The sequence below is a fragment of the Lactuca sativa genome, chromosome 8 (assembly GCF_002870075.4).
Source record: "Lactuca sativa cultivar Salinas chromosome 8, Lsat_Salinas_v11, whole genome shotgun sequence".
Classification (NCBI taxonomy): Eukaryota; Viridiplantae; Streptophyta; class Magnoliopsida; order Asterales; family Asteraceae; genus Lactuca; species Lactuca sativa.
The window spans coordinates 43,876,312-43,888,735 of NC_056630.2; positions in this window are offsets into that span (position 1 = coordinate 43,876,312).

A 12,424-nucleotide genomic window follows, 5' to 3' on the forward strand; every position below is an offset into this window, starting at 1 on the left:
ATTCGATGTGTGCGGTCTGTCAGGCAGACAGGCCATCTCGAGACGTTAGGACTCAGATTGAGTAAAAGGAATTATGTTGCAAGGAATTCCTTCCATCTTCGGGGTTTAGAACCCTGCAGGGTTGGTGTTAGTTGCCTTGGGAAAGTTGTGGTATTCACAGGCTTGTGGAGGTGTTGCTCAGGTTGTCTGGTGTGACGGGAATGGCGATGCATGATTTTGAGGACGAAATCTAATTTAAGTGGGGGGAGAGTTGTAACACCTAGATTGGAAGTACTCGGTTGGGGTCTCGGAAGCCAAAGGGTAGGGGCGATTTGGTATTTATGGGTCCCGGGTTTTATCCGGGAGGTTTTAGAATTGGGGGTATGGATAGGAGTGTAGGGCTTCCCGCCACCTTTTCATTGATATAAAGTTCGTCAGAAATGTACTTAGAATAAAGGAGTTATAGCACTTTGAAGTTATTGTCAATTTTAGCTCTTAATAGAATTTAGTGACAAGAAGATCCCATCCATGCAAGGTAGCAGCCAGGTGAGTACGCCCAACGTAAGCTGGGAGTACGCCCAACGTAGTAGAGTAAATGAATCGCAGGTGTTAAGGACGTACGCCCAACGTACATGGATTATGCCTAGCGTATGTCCAGGATCTCCAAAACCCTAATTTTAGGGTTGGCTCACTATTTAAAGCACGTTAAGTCCAAAAGGGTGCGCTTCTCTTTCATTTCCAAAGCCTTAAACCCTAATTTCGAGTGGTAGCTTCATCCAAGAGTGTTGTGAGCTTTCTGGGTGCATTTTGGGTGGTTTTTGGTGCATTTCAAGAAGATGGGACTTGTTGTAAAGATGGGAACCAAGGAGGAGCTTATGGATCTGGCTTTCGGAACTCATTCTCAGCTTAATGAAGGTAAAAAGCATTGAACTTGATCATTCATCTCTTAGATCTATTATTGTGTGTTTTAGTTCATTTTGGTCCCAAGGATGAAACTTTATGGTTGAAATCGCCACTCTCAGTGTTAAATGAGTCCCTAAGGCAGAAAGTTGCCATCTTGAATGTCTTATTGGGTTCATGCATGAGTTAAGAACATTTCCATGAGAATGGAATGCTATTTTGGAGTTTCGGCTTATTAGGGTCATGCAAAGTCACCAAGTCAGTGACTTTATCGATTAAGACGTTGAAGAAGACTTGGATTTGTAATTGTGGCTTCTGGAAAAGAGTATTAATCACTTAATGGAAAAATGACTTAACATGGGATTATGCTGAGCGTACATGCAGGTACGCCCAGCGTACGCATCATTAAGCCAGTACCCTTAGCGTACATAGGAGTACGCCCGTCGTACTCATCAGAGATGGAATTATTGTGTTCTGGGCCTCGAATTGGGCCATGTAGCGGACTTTGGCCCTTTAGGCCTTAATGGACCATCAACAATCAAATAATGTGGGCCAAGAAGATGTCTGGGCTTAGGCTAATGCCCATTAGAGGGATTGGGCCCAATTTAGCAAATTGGGCCATTAGTGGGCCACTAGTACTTATGTTGGGCTTTTGTTTTGAGTTTGGTCCTTAGTTTTGGATCATACTGGGCCAGGGTATACTGGCCATTTTACCCCCATGCATGAATTGAGGATTATGGTATAAGACCCAATTGCTAAATGGGTATACTGATCGGTATTGATAGCTAAGGAAGTGGATAGGACAACAGCTAAGGATTTCTTTCAGGAAGCTTCTACATTCGAGGTGAGTCTTCTCACCATACCAATGGGTCTATGGCACCAAGGCCAACGCATTCTATGTTATGTGGTACACTAGCTGATGTAGATATATGTGGTATGGTAGTTCTCTTTATGCTAAGTTGTATGCTATTACATGGAAGACCCCGGGGGAGCCCGTGACAGTTGGATATAAGACCATGTGGGGTAGCCCATGGAATTCCCAGGTTAAGACCATGTGGGGTAGCCCATAGCACAATGGTGTAAGACCCTAGGAGGAGCCCACGACATCCTTACAAGTTTATGTTTGTGTTATGTGTAGATATATTTGTGATATATGATATGTTTATGTGATGTGTGTTATCCTAGTTGTCTTTGTGATACTTGCATGGAAGACCCACATGGCATTCCTGTGGGAATTGGATATAAGACCATGTGGGGTAGCCCATGGCATTCCTAGGTTAAAACCATGTGGGGTAGCCCATGTCAGAATGGTGTAAGACCTTGGGGGAGCCCACAACATCCTTACAGGTTTATGTATGCATGGCTTATGCGATATAGATAGCTTCTATAGCTAGCAGGATATGTGATACATGTAGATTCTATAGCAATGAGGATATGTGATATAGGTAGCTTCTATAGCTAACATGATATGTGATATGTGGATTATGTGTATGGTATGCTCTGGGAAACTCACTAGGCTTTGTGCTTACATGTTTGTTTATGGTTTCAGGTATCATCGTTTCGGAAAAGGAAGGGTTTGGATTGATTGCAGTGCACACACCTATGATTTCCGCAATGAATGATTTTGGGATGAACTCTGATAAATTTTAAACTTAATGATGAATTGAAATGTTCAAAATAAATGGTATCAATATTTGATTATATTAAAAATCAAATTTTTACCCTTGATTTTTGGGTCGTTACATTTCATCTTGCTTGTTATGATAGACTTCACTACTTCATACTGTGACAACCCGAAAATTTCTAGCTTGCATTCTTCATTTCTTATCAATAATAGACTCGTTTTTCTATCTTGTAGTACCATTTAAGGTCTATAGGAGCGTTCTAAACGTGTTGTAATCAAGGTTGGAGTGTGAAAAGGGGTTAACTCAAAGTGTAGGAATCAAAAAGAGGCCAAACACTCCAACACATGGAGTGTGTGGCCACACACTTGAGTGTGCAGCCACACACATGTGTTTGCGGCCTCACACCCTTCCCAACCGCACACTCCACCTATATATACCACACTTAGTCATTTTTTAGCACTTCTTTCACTTCTTCAAGCATAGAACACGAAATCCTCTCAAGTATCATCCATTCTCCTTGAAGATCTTCATAAAAGGTACCAAGAACACCAAGAACACCATCTGGCCGCACACATGGCAGCACACACCATTTGGCAGCACACATGGCCGCACACAGGGCCGCACACATGTGCTGGTAGCACACTAGGCCGCACACCTGGCCGCACACACACATATAGTGTGTATTTTGGCCATACACCCTCTTGTATAGCCTTATAAACCCTCATACAATCATATATGATTGTAACACTTCATTATAAGTGTTCACTAGTCCCTAAAGTGGTCCCAATTCATTAATTAGTTGTTCATAACACTAATTATATTCATATAGGTGTTATTATATGCTAAATAGGATTCGCGTTTGTACTCAAGTCACTACTTGATACTTAGCAACTTATCCAACATTTTCATCAGAACCACTAACTACAGGTGAGTTCATACCCCTTAATCAATGTTTTAAACTGTTTTTAAATGTTTTATGGGGGGGATACAAGTAGAATAATGCTAGTTACTATATCAATCACATGTGATTAATAAGCAGCATTCAAATGTATGGCTACTCATTAGCCGTTTTACTAAACAGTTTCCTTCAAATGTCTTTCATAAACACTTCATGTTTTTAAAACTCCTTACTTCTCTGTATATTTTACTCCGGATATTACTTTTCAAACTTAATTACAATTGTGTTTCAAACAAATGTTTCCTTATACTAAAATTGTTTTATCAAACCCATGCCTTCAAAACGTTTTATAAATTGACATCAAGTCGATCTTTTCTTAGATAATAATTATGTTCAAAGGTTTTACAAAACTTATTTTATGCTTTTATATTATAAATTGCATGCCTCTATATGTATAGTTATATAAGAAATGTTTAAAAGACTTAGGACGGTTATCCACCCTATTTCCTTTTCGCGCTTGAGATGTGGTCTGGTGGGATATCGGGTACTCGTCCGAAAGTCGTTTAAATATTAGTTATGTAACATATATACATATATAGTCATAAAGGTCCTTCCAGCTCATCCCATGCCCTTGGGTAGCAAGGGTATACATCCATGTCCATACGTACCAGTTAGATTACTAGTAAACTACCATATGGGTAGTTTAGGAAGATACTAGAACTATTACTAGAACACAATATCATACTATGAGTCAGTTCATTCATGAGTCAATACTTACTACTATGTGAACATATACAACTATACTAGAGAAGAACATATACAACTATACTAGAGAAGAACATAGACGACTATACTAGAGAAGAACATATACAACTATACTAGAGAAGAATATATACAACTATACTAGAGAAGAACATATACAACTATACTAGAAAGAGAACATATACAACGATACTAGAACGAGTACATTACTATACTTGCTAGGTAGAGAGCACGTACAATACTAGCTAGAACATTACAGTACATTACCATACTACTGCATAGATATGGTCACATGATTATATTTACATGAGTACACTTACAAGAATTACTAGTACATTATATATGTATAGATTCTGTTATATAATCCTCATTCTTATCTTTACCTTGTGATTTAATCACATAATCGACGAGATAGAAATGATTTAATATCCTAGTACCCAAGGATACATTGCGGGACTGACCATTCCTAAAATCTCTGCTAGCTACAGAGGTAAAAGCACATCCACGGATGTCAACGGTTGATACCATTACAGGTACACTTTTGGGGACTGACTATTCCTATACCCAGCTGTTAGCAACAGAGGTAAATGTACATCTACGGATGTCTTCAGTTAACATTGTTAGTTGCCCTTGTTCCAAAGGGTAATACTAATACAGCTTGGTCTTGGTAGAAGACTACATTCAGAACAGTTAGGTCTTGGTAGAAGAGTACATGCAGAGCAGTTAGGTCTTGGTAGAAGACTACATTGAGATCAGTTAAGTCTTAGTAGAAGACTCCTTTTGTTACTAATAGGAATCATAGGGATTTTTAGGGCTTTTCAAACGTTTACAGTTGTTTTACAAACATTTTCATACCTACAGTTTATTTACATTTTTAATACTTACAATTTGTATACATACAAATACTTACATTTCAAATACATACAAGTATTTTCATACAAATTAAGACACTAAAATACTTATGATCTCACCAGCTTCAAAGCTGATACTCGCTTTCAAAATTTCTTGTATCCTCAGGTCATCATAGACAGGTACCAATGCAAGGATTAAGGAAGATGGAGCTCGATCAAGACTCATCTTTCATTTTGATTTATTCATTAGTGTCTATTATACATATCAGAATACACTTGTATTAAAATTATATTATTAATGCAATGGATGATGTTGTTGCTTGTTTACTACTTTTCATTGTTGTGATACTGTACATGACGTCCTCCGCCCCAGAACGTTTCCGCCATTCAATGGTTTTGGGGTGTGACACATACTTTTCTTGAAGTGCTCATAAGTGGTACTTTTCTAAGAGGTCCTTGTTCATCCCGTATGGCCAGTAGTCTTCATAAAACCTTTTCAGTTAAGGAGTCATTGTTACAACCATGATGCAAGCAACCTTTGTTGCATCGTTGCAATGCTTTTTGTACTCTACTAGTTCTTCAAGAGTAGCTTAGCCTTCATTTATCTCAACGAGTTCCTTTTGAAGAACATATTCTATGTCCTCGAATCGAAGAGCCATTTTGATATTTCGCATCCAATCACTGTAATTGGTGCCACCAATGTCACCTTGGAGCAAATACCTAGCAAAGAGAAGTTTTAGGAGGAGGAGGAGGAACCAGAAGCATCGTTTGAAGTAGACATCTGAAAAAGAAAGATAGTTTTTAGTTAGATAAGATGAATCCTTAATATAACACGCAAATCAAATATCAAGGCTAGGATCCAACTAAATAATTCACAACATAGAAAAGAGATGTTGTAATCTAATTGTAAATTATATAAAGGTAGGTAAATGACGATTTACCAATTTCACTATCAAAAAATGAAATTTGAATGAATTTGGTTCTTAATGAAATTCCGAGATCTTTTGAGATTCATTAAAACTATTAAATGACATGTTTAATCTCGATTATGCTCTTCGATTTGTGACTGGGATACCGAGGATCACAAACAAGATGTGAATAACCATGCAAATTAGCTTGGTAGTCTCGATGTCATTTACCATCTCATTTGAATGTGTCAGTTAACCACACATACTCAATTAATCAACAATAATTTTCGAGACACCCATTACCACTCTTTATTAGTCCCACATTAGTGTGTCGGTTAAGCACACGCGCTCCACTAACGAATTATAAAGTGTAATGTGCAATTTCATAGATTAGCATCAAATTCACATTTTTCCTAAAGTAACTAAGATTGAGAATTCAATAAAAACATTTTAGTTATATATTATAGCATTATACTTTTAGTGAGGATTATTTGTCCCATCAAACCTGTTTAGCTAACGACCCTCGACCACACAGGAGAGCGGTGGGTGAGAGTGAACTCCCATTCAACGACTATTTTATAGGCCGCTTCTTTATACCCTCTTTATAGTGTGGTTTTATGAATGAGCCCTATTATTGGTATAATTGACTGATCTTATACATATAGTAATATTAGACTTTTAATTTTACACATATTATAAGAGTGTATTTTAAAATTTTCAAATTGCTAGGGTTTAAATATTAAATTTCGAAATTAAAAAAAAGTAATTTAAAACTAAAACAAAAGATTTAATAATTATCTATTGATTAAACATTGAATTAATTTTATTAAATCAATTAAGGATTATCCAGTTAAATTAATCAAGATAATTTAATCATAATCCTTCACCCTAAATTTCAAAAATAATAGGTAGGGATATATCCAATTGTATAATTATCCTATTTTACCAACTAAACTGATAATTACCAAAAATAAGAAAACCCTATCATTACCTAACAATTTTCAAAAATGGCTATGCTTGGGGAGGAAGGCAAGATTTTCAATCCTTACCATATTTTGAAATTTTGAGGGGCAAGGAACCCCTTAAGATTGAAACTTGTAGGGCAAGGCAAAGGGTTTCAACCCTTTCTTTATTTTCGAAACATATGGCCTACACAACCATAATTTCAAAAACCCTAGTCCATAAGGGTTTAATTGCCATAAACCCTAATTGATCAATTCAACTATTGTAATCAATTCAATAGAAAACAATCTAAGCCTCTGATACCACTATTGGGTTTTGAGCATAACATACAAAAATCCTATATATGTATACAACCCTAATGAACATACAAATTTGAACATCAAAAGGAAACCCTAGGAGACCTAGTATATTTTTGAAAATACTATCTAGGGTTAGAAAAACATATCTTGATTGTTGTTGACAAAGAATCCTTGTGTTGTTGAAGCCTTAAGAGCAAGAACCACAAATATCGTGTCTCTAATGGTTCACACCCAACACTAGCAAGAAGATAAAAGAGGAGAGAGGAGAGGGGAGATCAGAATGTGGGTTCTCTATTCAATATCAAGTGGCCAAAAATCCCTTAGGTGGAAAGGTCTTTATATAGTGCAACAAGGATGCCCTCGATAACCCTAATATGAATATAATAATAATATCTCAAATTGGTAAAAACCAAGCTCCTCATTTATTCAAATGAGAAATTCTAGAAACCCTAGAATATCCATACTAAAACCATCTAACCCTTCTCAAGGAAGGTTTTGATGCCTCTTGCTCAACTATTGAACAATTGCACATTAGACCCTGCACTTTTAATTAATTCTTTTAATCATAAAAATTAATTTTTGATTAAATAATAACTAAATATTATTGTTTCTAATTGATATATTATTCCCATAATATATTTACAAATTATTTATTTCAATTTATTAAATGAAATAATAAATTAACCTTCTCTCTCCAAAAGTCATCCTGTCTAGTTGACTGTGCTACTATCAATTATAAGTATAAGATTAGACTCTTAATCTAACACCTTCATGTTCTGCCTTTATCAAGTCAATAACCTCCCCCAACTTCGGGAACACAAGTTGTTCACTGTACATGAGGTCGCAAGAAAAGATGTTGAACGAGCATTTGGAGTTCTATTAGCTCGTTTTTCATTTCTTCGTCACCCATGTCGTTCGTGGGACAATGATATAATGGGAAAAAATTATGATCAGGTGTATTATCATTCATAATATGCTCGTTGAGGTTGAACGTTGTACATATCTTTGATATTATGATAAATCTAAATTTCTAAATAATAGGCCTACAACCGGCAACGAAGAACCTCAACTGAAGATGACATCGAAAATTTAGAATCTACTCAACGAATTGTAGACATGTCAAGTTATATAACCAATAAGGCACAACTACACGATAGAGAAGCTCATAACACTCTAAAAACGATTTGATTGAGCATAAATGAAAAAAATTGGTATCAATGAATGATTATTTTGTTTGCACATTCTGTACTTATAATATTGTATTCAATGCACAATTGTAATTTGGTTTATCTATTTTATTAACTTTGTTTTATGAATGTAAAATATTTTAATTTAATTTTATATTTAAAATAAATAATTTATTTATTTCGAACTAAAATAAATTATTTTTAATTTTAAAATAAATTTTTGTAGAATAAGAAATAATCTTAAAGTATATTTACTTAATAAAAAATTGATTTGAGTTGGGTTTTTAATAGATTTGAATAAAACATGTTTAGTTGGGTTGTATATATATGTAAGAGAAATAAACTAATTTTTTAATAGATAATTGTGTTAGTTTTGGTTGTGAATAAAATTAGTCTTATATTATTTAAAAAAAAAAGACTCTTTTTTTCCTTGGAACATTTTGAAGTTCTTAATGGTTCTTATAAGTTCATAGACCATAGACTAGTAATGATAATTGCGAAACTATTACCGGACAACATAATATCAATAATGGTAAATTTTAAAACTTTTTGCTAATATATATATATATATATATATATATATATATATATATATATATATATATATATATATATATATATATATATATATATATAAGATTTTGATCAAATGTGAATCATAAATATGGTGTGAATGTGTGATCAAATTCTAACAAATAGATTAAAAAAATAAAAAGTTATGATCTTAGGATACATAATACTAACATATAATAACATTTAATATATAACTACACTTAATTAATTGTAAGGAAAATTACTGACTTTGGTTTTTAATAATCTGTGGAAAGTAAGGATTAAGTGATGCAATTTAAATTAGATTTCAAAAAATAAAATTATATATTTTACATTTTAAATTAATTATAGTATCTTTTAATATAATTAGTAAAACCTAAAGATTTAAAAAAAAATGTTAATTACTATTTATACATTCTATAAAAAAATAGTTTAATAAATTCTACATACTGGAATTTACTTATGTATTAAATTCTTGAAGAATATGAGAATATAATATAATTTATTATTGTTGAATATGCAATATTTATGGTTAAAAATCATTTTTTTTAATAAAGCTTGTTATAAATCATGAGAATACTTAAGAATCCATTGTTTGAGTTAAAACTTTACTCCTATAATAATAATAAATAATATTTATATTTTCATAAGATATAGTCGAAGAATTAGAATTCATTCTCTAAGAATTATAGTTAATTCTTTAAGATTGTGTTTGATTTGAATATGTTTTTTAACGGCTAAAATGAAAGTTCCACGAGAAAATAAATCAATATGTAGCTGCTACACGTATCCTTATTCTTTTAAAATATAAGATAAAATACTTCGATACAAGTTCAATTATATCATGACATTCTAAAAAAATCAAATTCTAAATACATGAGAATGGAACAAGCATCATTCTTAAAGAATAACAAAAATATGTTCTTCCCCAATCAATTGCATTATCTAAAATCTCTTCCACTTCATATCTCAATTGTTTATTAAAACCAATATTCTCTCTATTTTAAAGTATGCCTGCAATTTTCAGATGTACATTTTATTAGTATATATATATATATATATATATATATATATATATATATATATATATATATATATATATATATATATATATATATATATATATATATATATAATATTTTTCAATACAAAATTCATTCAACGTCTACATTCTTAAAATTTCATCTAAAGATTTATCTTTTAGCTACACTTAAACTTTTTCACTTTTTTCTTACTGTCCACTTTTTTCATAATTAAATTAACCTATAAGTATTTGAGAAGAAAAAAAAAACTTATCACCGATCAATCAATTCATGTATCATAGTTAAATAGAGGAACATGGACATAATTGCTCTAAAACCTATAGTTTTTGGTACAACCAATAGACTATTTAGGTCACGAGAAACAGAAAAAAATCTAACATTAAGAAATTATTAATTTATTCCATAAGAATGGACGGACAAGGTTTGATGAATTGATTTCAAGGCTACAAACAATTTTAACTAAATCATCATCGTTTAAGTATGAAAAAAGGATTTCAACGTTCAAGAAAGAAGACAAAAAGATGATATCAGAATCGTTCAAGCAAAACAATTGTTTAAAAATGAAAACGAAAAAGAGGAAAAAACTTACAAGTATTGGAGGATGTCGGAGGAGGAAGACGGTCAGAGGGGGGCATCAGGATGAGGCGGCACTTCCAACTAAGGTAGTCAAAAGGGAGAGTTCTTCCAAGGCAGTAATATGAAACTAAATTTATAGGATTATTAATTTATTTACTTCTTTATCATAATTATCTAAATTACCATAATTATGTACTATTAAAATTTCAATTATACCTTTTATGAAATGAGTGGTCCAGAATTAGTTACACATTCATTTAATATTTGATGATTATATATGATCCTAACTCTCTCTCTCTCTCTCTCTCTCTCTCTCTCTCTCTATATATATATATATATATATATATATATATATATATATATATATATATATATATAGAGAGAGAGAGAGAGAGAGAGAGTTAGGTTCAAATGTTTGTCAGATCTATTGTGTGCTAAAATGTACCAATAAGAATTTAGTAATAATTATATGTATATTAAATGATATCGATACTTATAACTCATTTTTATGGAAACTAATTAAATTTGTCATTAATGTCAACAATAATATTATTTCAAAATAAATTCATATCTAAAGGAATTAGAGTTTATTCTAACAGAATGAAAATGTATTCTAGTAAATACACTCTTGTTCTTTGTATTCAATGTAACTTTTTTATATTTTAACTAAGCGAGTATTGAAACAAAAAACGAACTAATATATAAAAACGTAGATGCGAATTCATTCTGAAAAAATGCTACTGCTGACATTAATGATAGGTTTAATTAGTTTTCATAAAAAAGAGAATTATAATTATGGATATAATTTAATATTATACAATTATGAAAAATCGTTTAATATCTATATTTATTTAATTAAGTAATTATTTAATTTACTAAATTTATATTGGTGAATTTTAACATACAATAAATATAAGAAATACAATAATATATATATATATATATATATATATATATATATATATATATATATATATATATTCCAGGTACCATTTAAAAGTTAAATTCTTGGTTTATTTGTCTTTTACTTTATATCATTGAATATGATTAAATAATTATTTAATTTACTAAATTTCTATTGGTGAATTTGAACAAAAAAATACAATAATCTAACCCTATATATATATATATATATATATATATATATATATATATATATATATATATATATATATATATATATATATATATATATATATATATATATTCTCCAGGTACCATTTAAAAGTTAAATTCTTGTGTTTTTTGTCTTTTACTTTATATCATTGAATATGATTAATCTCGTTTTCATTTCTTTTTCTTATATTAACCATCGTTTTTGAATGAATGGAGTTCTTGGCCAAAAGGGTGTTTTTTTAAAAAAAAATTACTATATAGATATAGTTTCAAAAATATTTGCCAAATAGTTATAGTTTCAAAACTTTAAATATTTTCAAAAACTTTCAGTCCAGTAGCTCATTACTACTACCAAAGTTTGACAATTTTTTTTTTAAAACTAACACATTTGCAATTTATTCTTTAATGCATTTGAAACCTATAACACTAACAGTTGCCTACATTTTTTATTCGACAATTACAAACATATTTTTTTGATAGCCCACAAAGCCCCAAATACATTTCATTAAAGCAATTGAACTTCAAAGTTTAGAAGTTAAAAACACTAACGATGGCCAACAAAGTGAAATTTAAATTGTTTAATTATTTTGAAATTTCCGTCAAAAATGAAATTGTTTTTGTTTTCAATCTCATGTTGAAAGGCTAGTGTCAACCAAAGTCAAAATATAGTATATATCATTAGTATCGATTTCAGTTAATCGGTTGATAAACATTATTAGCCTAAAGTTACAAAATGTCAAAAATAAACATAATAAATTAAAAAAC